The following is a 14749-nucleotide window of genomic DNA, read 5'->3' as shown; positions in this document are numbered from 1 at the left end:
GGGGATAATGTGTCTCCAGATGTGCAGGCAATTCAATAAAAGGCAGAGGGGGGCAAAATGAAGTCACCCTCCCCCTGGGAATTATTTCTGTCCTCATGCAAACAAAAGGGTACCCTGCCATGAAAATTCAGATGGTGTCCACCCCAAATTAAAATGATCAAGAGATAAAAAATAATCACGGTTGTGTTTTCCCCACAACCCTTCTTCAAAACTATATTTTCCTACATACGTGTCCTAAACCCACTAGCTCTGTTTTACTGAAAAACTATACATGCGTAAGCAGCAGTCATTCTTTTTCTAAGTATACATTTCTTATTATAAAAAAAATCATCTGCATGCTAATTTACTCAACTTATTACGATTTTTAAAGATATTAGATACACAGACAGTGCTTTAGAATTTCACTTTACATTTAGGAGTTTACATTAGGCATCATATTATGTGAATCGATTACTTTAAAACATATTGATTGCTAGTTACAGATTTTAATTATTCATGGGAGGGGTGGCATTTTCCTCATTCAATAAGCAATCAGGAGATCTTGTGGTCACTAGAGGATTGTGGTAGAAACTAGGAGGATAAATAAAAGATTGACAGCATCCCCAAGGAATGTAATTCCTAAATGCAATTTGAAATCACTTGAAGGCAGAGTGAAGATGACCAAGGCAATACTGTGGTCAGGATCCCAGGCTTTCTCAACAATGACCCCTCAACCCATAACCCTCTTAATACTTGTGGCACTTGCTTGAGTTTGAGAACAAAGCAAGAACCTGATAGAGGAAAGAGGATGAAGTGTTTCCTCTTGTCTTTCCAAAACTTCAAGGAGAGTACTATTAGGTGTCATTTTAAAATTTTTGTTACAGGCCAACGTTTTTACTCAATACACTGTAAATTTATTTACACTGCCCATCATTTCCAGTGGAAAGCACATACCATATAGAAGGAACACATCCATATTTAATGACATCTTTTAGGAGCTATTACAGCCGGGGCTAAGTCCCTAAACAAAATCCAGAATGGGAGCTAGCCCAAGTCATTCATATTGAATTTGGAAATAAATTCCACAAAGGTTTTAAAGAATAATTTGGGGTATTTACATGTTCCTTGAAAGAGTTACCTTGTATTTTATTTACTCTGGATGGTAAAAAGCGGTAGCCCAAAAGGCTTGATAATAATTCATTTAAAAAATTAAATCATGCAACTAACTTGCATGATTTAATTTAGGCACTGGGAAATCAGGCAAAAAAAAAAATCAAAGTAGATAATGAAAGAACTAAGAATATGAAAGCATCATACCAACTTACAAGGTATAAATGCAAATGCTGAAAAGGGGAAACATTTAAAACCTAATACTTTTGTCTAATTCTTAGTTTCCCTAACAACAACAACAAAAAAAAATGCCTTAAAAACTTGCTGTTATTTTAAATAAAATTATTCTCTTGGATAAAGGGTGTATAACCTTACATAGTAACTCAAGGTGGGAGGGACTTATAGAGTTGGCAGGAGCATTAAATTAATTTATTTGGTAATACATTACAATAAGTAATCATTGAAAGTAATTACTTTTAAATTTCAAAAACGGTAAAGGAGATCATGATTGTTTGGGCAGGAAGTGATTTTAAGAAAATTGAGATATTCTCATTTAAAATGTTCAAACATGGTGCTATCTCAACCACGAAGCCTTCTCAGGATCCCACAATTTCCCTGCTTGTATTTCCCTGTCCTGTTTAAAACTCTTAATAGGTCATCTTGCTTTCTGCCTTATCATTCAATTATCCATGTACCTGCAATCTCCTACATTGACTAAAAGCTTCTTAAGAGCAGGAATGTCTTACTTGCCTTAGTCTTCCCACAGGGCCTTACACACAGTAGGTACTCAATAAATGCTTGTTGAACTTAGATCTCTCTCTCTCTTACACACACACACACACACACACACACACACACACACACTGGAATTTCTAATCTACTCCTTCTTCAACATTTCTTAGAGCCGCTAAGAAATATGTCTGACCTCTCTGTATCAGTTGCTCCTATTTGGGGAAAACTGAGAACATTTACTACTTCAAGCAAAAAGTCAACAAGTTAATTTTTTACAAAACTCAATCCTAGTTTACAATCTAGTGGGTAAAAGGTATTATTAACAACCCCCGACAGGAATTCTAAAGATGAAGAGCAGCAAGCTATCTAGACAAGCTCAACCTTTCACAGCATTTTGTAATAGCTTAACACCACCAGGAAATGCAGTAGGCACACAGGAAAAGATAAAATGTTCCATTCCATTTTATCATGATGCTGACATCCAATAAATGCTATCATCCAAAGGAAAGTCTGGAAAGTCTTCTCAATAAGAGATAGCAGCAGTAACTCAACACGAATAAGGGTGCTTTAAAGAGCTAAGTTTTCATGTTCTTTCTAACTGCTGAGATGCTAATAGAGAAGACAAATTCATTTCCATGCATGTTCAGCACTTACACACTGTGGTCCAGGACATGTGCCCTGAGGGCGCTATGGTAACACTCAGTCCCCCAAATCATCCAGCTGCTCCAACCCAACACAGAGAGGGTCCCACTGCTCCGTGCTGGGCCATGCATACTGGCCCCACCATACTGAACACCTAATGAAAAGGCAATGATTTTGATTGTAACCTATAGAATTATAGGTTGGATACTGTTTTAAAAAATTATGTCCTTGATCATAGAAGAAAAAAAAAACTTGAGGCTATGCCAGCATCCTGACTATTCTTACAAGCCTGGCTATTTTCATTCAAAAATATGTTCTCATAACAAGCATAGGCAGGATTTTAAAAGAGCTTACATCAGTCAAATCCTTGCCTGCACAGGAATTCAGCATATTTGGTAGGTAGCTATTTGGGAGAAAATAGACAGATGGGGGAGAGATTAAGTTTACTTTCATTCCGAGGTGCGCTTGGTTTTGTGTGAGCACAGTCCCAAATCTCTAGATAGGATGGTGCCCTCGCACTGTTGCACAAGACACGTGCTCCATTATTACCATGCATTCGCATTTATCTTAGCCCTTTTGTCTTTTTCTTCAACTCTTACAAATCAAGATGAGTCACCATCACCTGCAACTAGCTGGCACGTCCCCAAGAAATAAGGCACTTTGCACAGTTAGTTTACTTACTTTGATCCTGGCTCACTGTTGCTAAGCTGATCATTCCCAGGCCAATGTTTAGAGGTAGAAGAGGAATGCACCAACCTCTCATTATAAGCCTCTCTCAATGAAGTGACAGGATAAGGGACTGAGAAAGTTTGATTCCATTCCCCTACCTTCTCTCTCCACTTGGTGAATGTAGACATTTTTGATAAATGATATTCCCCAAAATTAAGCTACTAGTATATACAAACACCAATATACTCCAGACTTCTAGTTTGGTACCATGTATCGTTTACATTATCTCCTCCTTCAAAAGGTAATTTTCCTAATATACACTAACTCTATTAGAATGTAATGGAGAGAAGTCATAAGGAATGTTTCAAACATAGAATCCTAAAAACACCACACTTACTAAAAACTAAAATAAAATGGGAGTCATAAGCCTTTGAGCTGGAATAAGTATGTGAGTTAGAATGAGTATTATTTAAAATCAAAAGATATTGTGTGTGTGTTTTTTTCCTGCTTAGAAATTCACTTTTCAGTTAAGCTATATTGTACATTGTACTCTTTGCTAGAAAACTATTGTCAAGATATAGTAAATCCCAGGAAAACAAAAATTAACTAAAAATACTGAGTTTGCTTATGTTGAAAACAGCAAACAAATGCTAGTGGATCTGTATTTAAGAAATTCAGATTAGCAAATTAGTTAACAATCACAAAAGTGAATATATCCTCAGCAAATTATTTTGGAATCTGTTAAAATATGGATTCCTCCAAACAAAGAGTGTTTATAATATCTAATGCCCAAAGTAAACCAAGTAAACACTTTCCTGTTTTTAAAGTTAAGTATTTTAAGTGAGCTTTAAGAAATACTTTTAATCCATTTCTCATTTATTCAAAGTACATGAGGCAGATGTCTAATTTTTCTGCCACCAAATAACTCATTAATCCTGCCCCTTTTTTTCAAATCGGTTAAGTATGTCCATGCAAAGCAATCTTGACCCTTAACGCCAAAATGGATGATAGAGCAAAAAGGCTGGAGAATATTATCATGGACAGCAAAAGAGAAGCAGGAGGGGAAAACACAGATGGGCAGATCAACAGGGTGACAATGTACAGAGAGGATGACCGTGTAGAATATCTAACACTCTTTGCCCAGTCAAAAAAAAAAAAAAAAAAAAAATTAAAGTCTGTAGGGGTCTGGGTAAAATAATTAAAGGATAAACAAACCTGGAGGAAGACTGTTTTACAACTTGAAAAACTGGAGAGAAAAATAGGGACCTGTTACCTGTCTTCTGTTTTTCCCTTGTTCTGCTTTTTCCCCATGATATTCCTCAGATTCCTTTTTCTCCCTCATCCTTTCCTTTGGAAAGCTGTTGTCTCCTGTTCTCCCTCCCAAGGCTCCTTAGACCACCCCCCCCCCCCCTTGGGCCTTGCTCCCCAGGGGCTGGGAGGACCCGCTGACAGTGACGGATGGCTGTGCACAGGCGCACACACAATGGCAGGCGCAGGCAAGCCATCAGCAGTGCAGCTGGCCTTCCAAAGAAAGAACCCAAACCGAAGTCTGACCTGAGGGAAGCTGATTTAATTAAGGTCACAGCAAAGGGCAGAGCTGCCTGAGTGCTGAATTCTCTGCCAAGCGCCAGGGACAAAGCTTTAAAATACTTCTCAAGATGAAAGATCCAAGACAGTTACGTTGGCAGAATGTTAAAAGGTAAGCGGGGGGGGGGACACTGACAACGGTAGTGGGGGGGAGTGGAAGAGGACAGAGATGTGTCTGATAATTAGGTACAGACGTACCAAAAGTTCATGATCCACGAAGACACAAACATCAGAATGCAGTGACAATAGGAAACTTTAATGAGTATGTTTCGACATGCCCTCCAAACGAAGAAATATTCCAGAGGAATAACGAGATGTGCAGACTGAAGGGATCCAGAGCTACCCAAGCCAGGATCAAAGCGAAGTTTCCATTCGCAGCGGGGCCAGGATCAGAACCCGCGGGCACTCTTTCTCATATCTACGACACACAGCCTATTTCAATAGAACACTAACCACCAGCGGTAAAGTCTTGCCAAAGGGAGAACACATTCAGGCTTGAACATCTCCTCTGAGACAAGGACTCTGCTAGATGATGGGGACGGAATGGTGCAAAAATATGCGCATGATCGCTCCCTTCCGAAGAGCTGGAAGGCCAGTGTTGGTGGGTCAGGAGATGACCGAGCAGATAATTACCATGCATGTTGTGGCAAAGGCACTGGCTGGTGAGTCCAAAGAGGTAATCACCAGCGATTATTAAGTCCCTACGAATGGAAGAGAGTTTGAAGTTTTAAGAGCCCTGGCACACTTACCCAAATGTATATAACCAGATTGCTGCTGGTAATAGCTTCCTGACTTTGTGCATGTGAACTGAAACCTTCCACTGAACTCTGCCACTCAAATGACACCAGACTGGCCCATACCGGTTTGGCTCAGTGGATAGAGCACAAGGGCATGTACCTTGGTTGCAGGCACATCCCCAGTAGAGGTTGTGCAAGAGGCAGCTGATCGATGATTCTCTCTCATCGATGTTTCTAACACTCTCTTCCTTTCTGTAGAAAATCAATAAAATTATATATATATATATATATATATATATATATATATATATATATATATTTTTTTTTTTTTTTTTTTTTTTTTTTTTTTTAATGACACCAGACTGTCCAGCGATGATCAATGTGGGGGAAAACAACAGCCTCATGAAGGCTGGCAGGCAGAGTCACCTGCAAACGAGCTCCAGCCCAAAATACAAAACATTCCGTCAGAGTCCCTGTCCTTCTAGAGCTGTGGTCAGCACACTGCAGCTCGAGAGCCACATGTGGCTCTTTGGCCCCTTGAGTGTGGCTCTTCCACAAATTACTACAGCCTGAGCGAGTCTATTTTGAAGAAGTTGTGTTAGATGTTTAAGTTTTAAAAAATTGGCTCTCAAAAGAAATTTCAATCGTTGTGCTGTTGATATCTGGCTCTGTTGACTAATGAGTTTGCCGACCACTGTTCTGGAGCATGTGACTCTCGCACTAAAGCGGTGGTTGGACTTTTCATGGCTGACCAGGAAGAAAATATGGTCAGCAGAAGAGGCGAAGAGGGGCTGCGAGAGCTCAAGTGCCAGAAGCACAAACCGGGAGCAAGAAGTGCGTTAAGGTTAAAGCCACGCTCAGATGATGTGGTAACGGTAATGCGGCAGATGGAAAAAGTTACCCTTCGGCTAACCATACATTGTGAAGGCCGGCTACCTGGTAAGAACAGGGGTGTCTCAATCAGTGCAGGCACTTGCAAAAGCAGCAATGACTTTGATCAAAAGATGTCATTCACCAGGCTGAAAAGACGATTCCTCTCTCATTTGGCCTTTTCAGCTACACCTTCCTACACACCCTGCTTCCTACCAGATTCTGCCTGTGTGCATGCCAAGGATGGCTGGGGAATGGATATTATGACACACCTGTAAAACAAAGCATCCTGGCCAGTTTTTCTCAGTGATTAAGCATCATCCTGCAGACCAAAGGGTCACGGGTTCAATTCCTGGTCAAGAGCACATACCTCAGTTGCAGGTTCCCCAGCGCTGATTGGAGCACGTGGGGGAGGCAACCAATCCATGTGTCTTTCTCACATTGATGTTTCTTTCTTTCTCTCTCTTCCCCTCTGCCTCCCTCCCTCCTCTCCCCCCATCGCCACCACCACTTCCTCCCTTCCTTCTAATCTCTCTAGAAATAAACGTGGACAGTATCCTCAGGTGAGGATTTCTAAAAAAAAACAAAAACAACAAAAAAACACACACACACAATTCAAGCCACATCTTTGACATTATTGAAGTGCAGTATTTTTTAAATCCTCATAAAGTTTATTTTTTATAGCCGTGGCACTGATGGTATTAAAAAACAGTATCATGTGGTTGTGTTTTTTTTAACCACAATAAGAAAACCAAACAATGACTCATTCTTCTCATTCCTTCTGAAACAGAAATCAGGCCTTTATCTTTGTGCTAAACTTAATCCTTACAACCCTAAAAGGTTAATAATTCATTCCCAACCTCATTGGACGTGAAGAAACTAGCTATTCACTCTTCAGGAAAGTGAGTCACTGTTAGGAGAGTCCATTGTGACAACAGAAAGTTTACACCCAATAATTAGGCAAGAGTCCCCAAAATCAGTAACAACTTCACTCTTTGGAGAAACTTGGTACTAGAACATGAGCAGGACATCTCATTTGTGGTGGAGGTTCATATGTTGTAAGATACCCATCAAACTCAGCGTCAACAAGGACAATTCTTTTCTCAGTGGATCAATATGGATTGTCTTTAAATTGCAACCCTTTTAGAAAACAATGTTCCAATTGCAGCATTAAAGCCATTTAAAAAAAAAAACATATTAAAGCTAAGACTTTAAACAGATCATAGCTCTCCAAGGCAAACTTTTCATCATATAAAATTCCATCCAATATTGCCCAATGTTTACTTCTTATCCAAACTAAGAGGGAGCCCTGATAAATATAAAATGTTTACCCACTTGTTTTGTTTTGTTTTGTTTTCCTCTGAGGTTGCCCAACTCTCATTTGAGTGGGTACTATCACTTTGGTTTTTGTTGTGTGTTGTTTTTTTTTAATATAATGTTTTAAAAACAAATGTCTTATTACAAATCTGGTTCAAAGGTTAGGCTAATAATAACAATTTTGAAGCAGACTTGCTTGTTAGATCAAAGGACTGATTTGCTGGGAGACAGCAATTCTGTGTTTTAAGTCTTTACATAGCTTCTGAGACTGTTTCACTTTTTTTTTTTTTTAAGAGTTGCTTTAATAAAGATCCTATGCCTCCTTCATCTTTGTATGGCTCACAGCAATCAGCAGACTACCCCTGCACGTCTCAGGAATGCAATAACATATTTGCTAAATATAGTTCGTGACAACCCACATCAAAGGCTTCCCAAAGCAAGTACAAGGACAAGAAAAGAGCATGCAAACATATTGTTTTATGCTTTTACACTAGGACTCATGAATCTGAATAATGTATCCTGGAATTTGCTTCTTAAAAAAAAAAAGTGCACTTCTACATTTGAAATGTCTTTACTATTTATAGACTATACAAGTAAAGCTAACATTATTTTTACACTTTGTTTCTTTTTTTTTTTTTTTTTGACAGAAATGTATTACCAGTAACATCACCCCATACATGCACCATTATCATCTGTAAGTTCTCCCAAACGAAAAAGAAGTTATAGTATCTGCCTTAAGACTTGGGTGCAATGGGTTTCTAAGCTCAAATGCAAATTATTTCACCATTAAAATCACTAAACTGCTAACAAAACCAAACAGTCACAAGTCAGAGTCTACTGGGGGGGTGGGGGAAAGGAGAATGCTGAGGAGAAATAGGGACAAAGGGGTTCTTGTCCCTGCCCGGCCATTAATTTACTATGTGACCTTACCTAATTAGTCAGCCTCTCTGGGTCTCAACTTCCTCGTTTTAGTATTACTTCTAGGGCCCTTTAAAATACATGCTAAGACTCAGCATGTGGAGCACTGATTTGAAAACTGATTTACATTCCTACTGCTCTTTCTCTTTCTCCCCCCACCACCCCCCCAAAAAAAAGTCACATTTTACATGACAGTTTTAAATGTCTGAGAATGGGTTTCTATCAATGGCCATTTATTAAAATGTCAGATGAGCTTCAGTTCATTTCAAGGCAAGTCTACTAAAGCAAGTAGTGCTTAAATATTCAAGTTTCACCGACAGCAGCTGCTGCTGAGAATAGCCTTTCTTGAACTGTGTAGTTGAAAATTACATCTCTTTATAAATGGAAAAGACTAGGGTGATTTTTAAAGTTCATTTTTTGATTTTAGTTGACATACAATGTCATGTTGATTTCAGGTATACAACACAGCGAGTAGATATTTACATACCTTATGATATGATCACCCCAATAAGTCTACCACCCAGCTGGCAGGGGTGATTTTTATGGTCTCAACAAAGCAAAAGCATAGCTGTCTTCCTTTTATACATTTAGTTAGGTTAGAGCAGTGTTTCCCAAACTTCTCTCAGGATGAGAATCACCCGGTGGAGTTGTTAAACTAGTGATTCCTGAATCCCAACTAAGAAGTGCTAAACTAGAATTTTTGGGAACACATAGGTAAAATTGTATACTTAACTAGTGCTAGATTCTAGTTTAGCACTTCTTAGATGGGATTCAGGAATCTGTAGTTTAACAACTCCACCAGGTGATTCTCATCCTGAGAGAAGTTCGGTGATTCTGGGAAACACTGGGTTACCGGAAAGCAGAAGGGCTAGCTTGCTTTGAGAGGCCGGGTGAAGACAGAACAACCCAGACAAGACCCTCTCAATTGATGTACTCACTACACTAGACAGCCCATCCTTCCAATTAGCTCAACCCAAACGCCATGAAAAGACTTCCAGTGTCTGGGATGCCTGAACAAGTGAGGAATGCCATGTAACAATAGCTAACCTCAAATCCGAAGAATTGCACTATTCAGAACAAAATAGAAATCAGTGACTCAAACCCATTAGACTAAATTAAAATTTTTATATAGCTTTAAAAAGAACATATATTGAAAATACCTTTTATCGATAATACCAGAAGACACTAGCGTGTATACATAGCATATTAAATCAAAGAATTCCATAGAGTATTTTAAACTCATTTTACAGATGAAGAAGCAAAGTGGGAAGAATTAGGGGATTTGCCCAGTAGCAAATGGCTACCAATGGTCAGAGCCTTGTTTTAAAGGCAGTTCTGATTTTAAGTCCTCCCTTCTTTACATTTCAAAATGGTACTTTTGATAAGAGTTTTCAGTCTCTACTATTTTGACTGACTTAGGAAATGTTGTATTTCACCAAATTGCTATGCCCTCCCCCAAAAAACATATCTGGTCCTCTTTTGGGTTCTTAAAGTGTTCTGTGCATAAACATGCACTTCCTGGGCCTTCTCGTTATTCATTTACTTTTCTCCTCAGCGAGGCTCATTTCTTCAACAGCAGAGATTGTCTTATCTTCCTTTATAGATAAGCCTCTGTGGTCACTCCCTGTGACACTATATCTAACCCCGCCCCCCCAAACAACAAGTACACTTCCCAGAGCTGGTGGGCATTCAGTTTGCTTCCACACAACAGGTGATGAATAAGTGTTAGTTACTGGTAAATGGGTGGTGGGTGGGAGGGTGGATGACTCACTACTCATATTCCACAGCACTTTACAAGGTACACATTTACATACAGCATCCCATGTGGGTCTTAAAAACTGTGAATTTCAGAGTGATCATTTATTTTTTTATTTTTTTATTTTATTAATTTTTCACAGAGAGGAAGAGAGGGATAGTTAGAATCATTGAACAGCTGCCTCTTGCACACCCCCCACTGGGGATGTGCCCGCAACCAAGGTACACGCCCCAGAGTGATCATTTAAAAATCCTCTTTAGCCCTAGGTTTGGCTCAGTGGATAGAGCGTCAGCCTGCAGACTGAAGGGTCCCGGGTTCGATTCTGGTCAAAGGCATGTATGTACCTTGGTTGCAGGCACATGCCCAGTGGGGGGTGTGCAGGAGGCAGCTGATCAATGTTTCTCTCTCACTGATGTTTCTAACTCTCTATCCCTCTCCCTTCCTCTCTGTAAAAAAAAAAAAAAAAATCAATAAAATGTATTTTAAAAATAAATAAAAATCTTCTTTAGCGTTGTTCAGCACATCGTCATTCTCAATTTCAGAAACTTGCCCAGCGGTGCACAGGTAGTAAGTAACGGTGTTTCCATTTCAGTGTGGCCCACAATACTTCACCCCCTTGCTGCTGTATTCTCTTCCCAAAGCAGCTGTTAGAGAACAGGCTTGGCTTGGTCAGTTGCAACAAGAAAGAGGTGTTGTCCCACCCTGGTTTCCAGTTGTGCAACCTGAGACTGCCCACAATCTGTGGGTCACAGGCTGGATCAAGAAGGGAGACTTCACTCAATGAGCTGTCACAAAGGAAACCATGGAAGAAGTCACTGATGCGACTTCCTGTCCACACACACACACACACACACAGCGACCAATCCTCAGCGTGCTGCTCAGGCACAGGCTGTTCCAGTAGAGCAGGTGATGACTCAATTCACTTCTCACCTCAATTTTCTGAGCCTATAAACACACATTCATCAGATAAAAACATGGGGGTGAAGGGGGATGACTTGAAAGCCAGAAGACAGACTTCCCGGTTCCACTCCCACACACACTCTGACCTATCCTTGTGTGCAGATGCACAGGAAGCGGAGCGGGCTCGTTTTAACGAGCCCCAAAAAGTACTACCCAGTGTTTACTGAGCAGAGCCCTTCAGTTTGCCCAGAAATGCAAACTCCAAAGAGCCCTCTGAATAGCCAATCAAAGGCACACAACCAGAGTGCGTTGCCCAGAGAACAGCTTGGAAAACTGCAAGCTCCCTTCAAGGGACAAACTGAACAGGAATAGCTCCTTTCTGGCCAACCGAAGGACCTCGGGGCTCAATATCTTAAATGTGTGTGTGGTTCTAACACAGCCATTTCCAACAGGCATGCCTGACTGCCCTCAGGATCCAGGCCTCGCTCAGCTCAGGTGAACCCTTCCTCTCTCTCTCTCCCTTCCTCCCATGCTCTCCACTTTGTTCTCCGGGGAAAGCTCAGGAAGACAACATCTGCCAAGCTCACTCAGCGCGTGCAATCAGCCAAAACGCATTGTCACGCTGAAGCAAAGGAGGGTGAACACAGGCCAGCTGAGTGGCTCCTATTCGGAATGAAAAGTTCTTCAAGGTGTCAGGCATCCTGTTTCTTAGACCCCAGTGCTGATGAAAGGAGGCAGACAGCAGAGTCTGTGCTCCTAACCTCACGTGGGGAATTTAGGTGAGGGGTTTCTGCTCCACAGCGAGGTCTAGGGACACACTTCAACCCCCAGCAAAGGGGGGGGGGGGGGGGAAGCACATGAGCATCCAGGGATGTCAGGCCCTACGTTGCACTGCAAGGGATGTAGCCACGAGCACTTACCTGCAGCATTTTGGGGTCCTCACGATCCCCCCTCAATTGCCAAGACCTCACAACTCTGCACTGGAAAGCCAGGCTGACCGGAGTCCTGCACTAAGCAAGCAGCACGGATTTTAAACCCTCGCTTTAACTTTCACTACAGAAAGCGCGGTGGGGGCGGGGGTCCACCGACCGCGGGGCACAGGGAAGAGACAAAGATCACCCCAAAGGCAGACGCGCGCATTCCACCCACCTCTCCCCGCAGCCGGCTTCCTGTGGGGTTTCTCCCCCCAACCCGGACCTCTCCACAAAGTTTGAGGCCGTCCACACACAGAGACTTTCAAAGGTCCATTGTTTCCTCCCCCGTAAAACGTACTGAAAAGAGAGAGAGGGAGCGAACGAAAGCACAGACCAAAGGCTCCCCAAGATCCTTTCCTTATGGCGAGGATTGACTCCGGGGTAGCTTGTGCCTTTCCCAACCCATAGAGGGGGAAGGAGGCGCGCGGGGATCGTGGGGAAGGGGGGCAATGGGGGGTGTTTTCCATTTCAGCAGAAACGCCCCAATGCCAGATCTCCGGGCGCAGGGACGGAGCTGGGGGAGCGCAGTCCGCGCGCTCCCAGCAGCCCCCAGAGGGGGGGCAGCAAGGGAGGCGGGACGGGGGCGGGAGATCCTCTCTCTTCTTACCTTTCCCTCCCCCGCTCAGTGTCGGCTCATTCAGGGGTGTCTACTCGGAGGTCCAAAGAGACGGGGCCGAGTTCTGGGCGCCCCCGGGTCCAGCTCTCCTCTCCATGGCCAGGGAGCCCCCGAGCCCCAGCGCCTTCCGCCGCCGCCGCTTTGCTTTTGGGGGAACCGGCAGCCCCAGCTCTGCCTCCGCTCAGCCCGGAGGCGCAGCTCTCCGCGGGGGGACGGCGCTCCCCTCCGCCTCCGCCTCCGCCAGCCCGAGCCGCGGGGCCGGGGGCCTGGCTCGCTCTCCCCGGGAGCCGGGAGCTCCGCTTTCCGGGAGGAAGAGGAGGAGAATCGCGGCCGGGGCGGCGCGGCCCGGAGCGTCCCCGGGACCACGGGGAGGAGGCGGCCGCGGGGCGGAGCGGCTCCCGGGTCGCGCTTGTCCCTGGTCGGCGGGCGCCGCGGCTCGTAGGGTCGCGCTCTGCCTCCGCCGGCCGGACAGGCGGCCAGCGCTCCGGACCGGGGCTGCGGGGCGGGCGGGCGGGCAGCGAGACGAGGGAGGCGGAGGCAGAGGAGGAGCCTGCGGCCGGAGGGGGCGGTGGCTGCTCCGGGCTCCTCCCGCCACACCGGCTCCGTGCGAGCCGGGGACGCGGGCACTAGGAGCCCGTCTCTGCGGCTCCGCGGCACCGCTCCCCCCACCCAGGCACCGCTCCCCCCGAGCACCGCTCCCCCCACCCGGGCACCGCTTCCCCCCGGGCACCGCTCAACCCCAAGTACCGCTTCCCGCGGGCACCGCTCCCCCCGGGCACCGCTCCCCCCCGGGCACCGCTTCCCCCCGGGCACGGTCCCCGGGGAAGGCTCCCCAATGCGCCTTGATTTTAGCAATGATTTTAGCTGTGAGCTCCTACCCTGCCGCGCTCCTACCCTGGGCGCACCCGCGGAGCTGACTCTGATGACCCTGCGCCCCCTTTTCCTCTCGGCTGAGCCTGGCTCTGCACCCTATCACCTGCAGCCGAGCCTCAGCCTGCGTCCCCATCACCCCCTGGCTGATCTGGACACCGCGCACCTTCATGGCTCCCGGCCGGACCGAGCTCTGCGCCCCGCCATCCCCACCCCAAAGGGACTTGCACAATTCCCCCAGCAAATGTTCTGTTCGCCCGGCCACCGCGCCGCTGCCGCCCCCACCTGGCCAGCCGCTGTCGCCGGGTCCTCAGTCCGCCAGCTCTGAGGTCAGGACAGCCTTCGGGCAGCTCTGAGTGGCCCAGCAGAATACATATACCTCCGGCTCCCCACGCCCCCTGCCCGCGCCTCTCTGGAGTGGCTGCCGCTTGCAGGGGTGGCGCTGAAAGCCACTCCCCGGCCCACCCCGATGTCTGAGGGCCCCTATGTGGCCACCACCACCACCACGCCCCCCGCGGGAGCTGCTGCTGTCACCGAGGAAAAGCCTGGCTCCAGCCTTGGGCGCGGCCCGGGCTGGATGTCAGACCCACGAGATTCCGAGAAAGTGACAGCAGCACCATTGCCAAATTCAAATCCGGACCGCCGTCATTCCCTGTTTAATTGGGAATTGGGGGCTTTCCCGTTAGGGAACTCTTTCAGTGAGAGCAGTCCAAATAGGATTGCTCCGTTTTCTGTTCTGTGGTGGTTGTTTTCTTTCTTTCTTTTACTAAGAACTCAGTCATGGAACCAGGACACACCCAGCAGGCGGGAAGGAGAATTTCCTATTTCAAATATTTCGGTTCAGGACTTTATAGGAATGAATGTTTCGGAATCTTAGCTGATGATAAGATTTCCCTGTGGCATTTGGAAATTGTGGATTCCCAGACCTCACGCCTACTTGAAACTTACAATCTCAAATGTAAGTTTGAGAAACAGGGCTAGAGAGCATTCTTGAATTCATTAAAGCCTTGCAAAATGGCAGTGCGCTTCACTGCTGAGACCTTAAAGAGACACCCAACTTTGGGAGCCACTG

At 45.0% G+C, this 14749-nt stretch overlaps 1 protein-coding gene across 7 annotated transcripts in view; it reads right to left on the bottom strand.

Moving 5' to 3' along the window:
- CEMIP2 (cell migration inducing hyaluronidase 2) overlaps positions 1-14048 on the bottom strand; it is a 76450-nt gene extending 62402 nt beyond the window's left edge. For 5 of the 7 annotated variants that reach the window (XR_004987171.2, XM_036433809.2, XM_036433814.2 and 2 more), the window contains exon 1: positions 12799-12940. The gene's annotated coding sequence lies outside the window, so the exon portion shown is untranslated. Of the gene's footprint in view, positions 1-5882; positions 5944-6160; positions 6179-12798; positions 12941-13962 lie in introns of those variants that run through there. The other 2 variants (XM_036433810.2, XM_036433811.2) reach the window with 2 other exon arrangements.
- Between the last annotated feature and the right edge of the window lie 701 nt (positions 14049-14749).

The sequence above is a fragment of the Pipistrellus kuhlii genome, unplaced genomic scaffold (assembly GCF_014108245.1).
Source record: "Pipistrellus kuhlii isolate mPipKuh1 unplaced genomic scaffold, mPipKuh1.p scaffold_m20_p_12, whole genome shotgun sequence".
Classification (NCBI taxonomy): domain Eukaryota; kingdom Metazoa; phylum Chordata; class Mammalia; order Chiroptera; family Vespertilionidae; genus Pipistrellus; species Pipistrellus kuhlii.
Note: the sequence above shows the minus strand (reverse complement) of the source record. Positions and strands in the feature narration are given on the sequence as shown.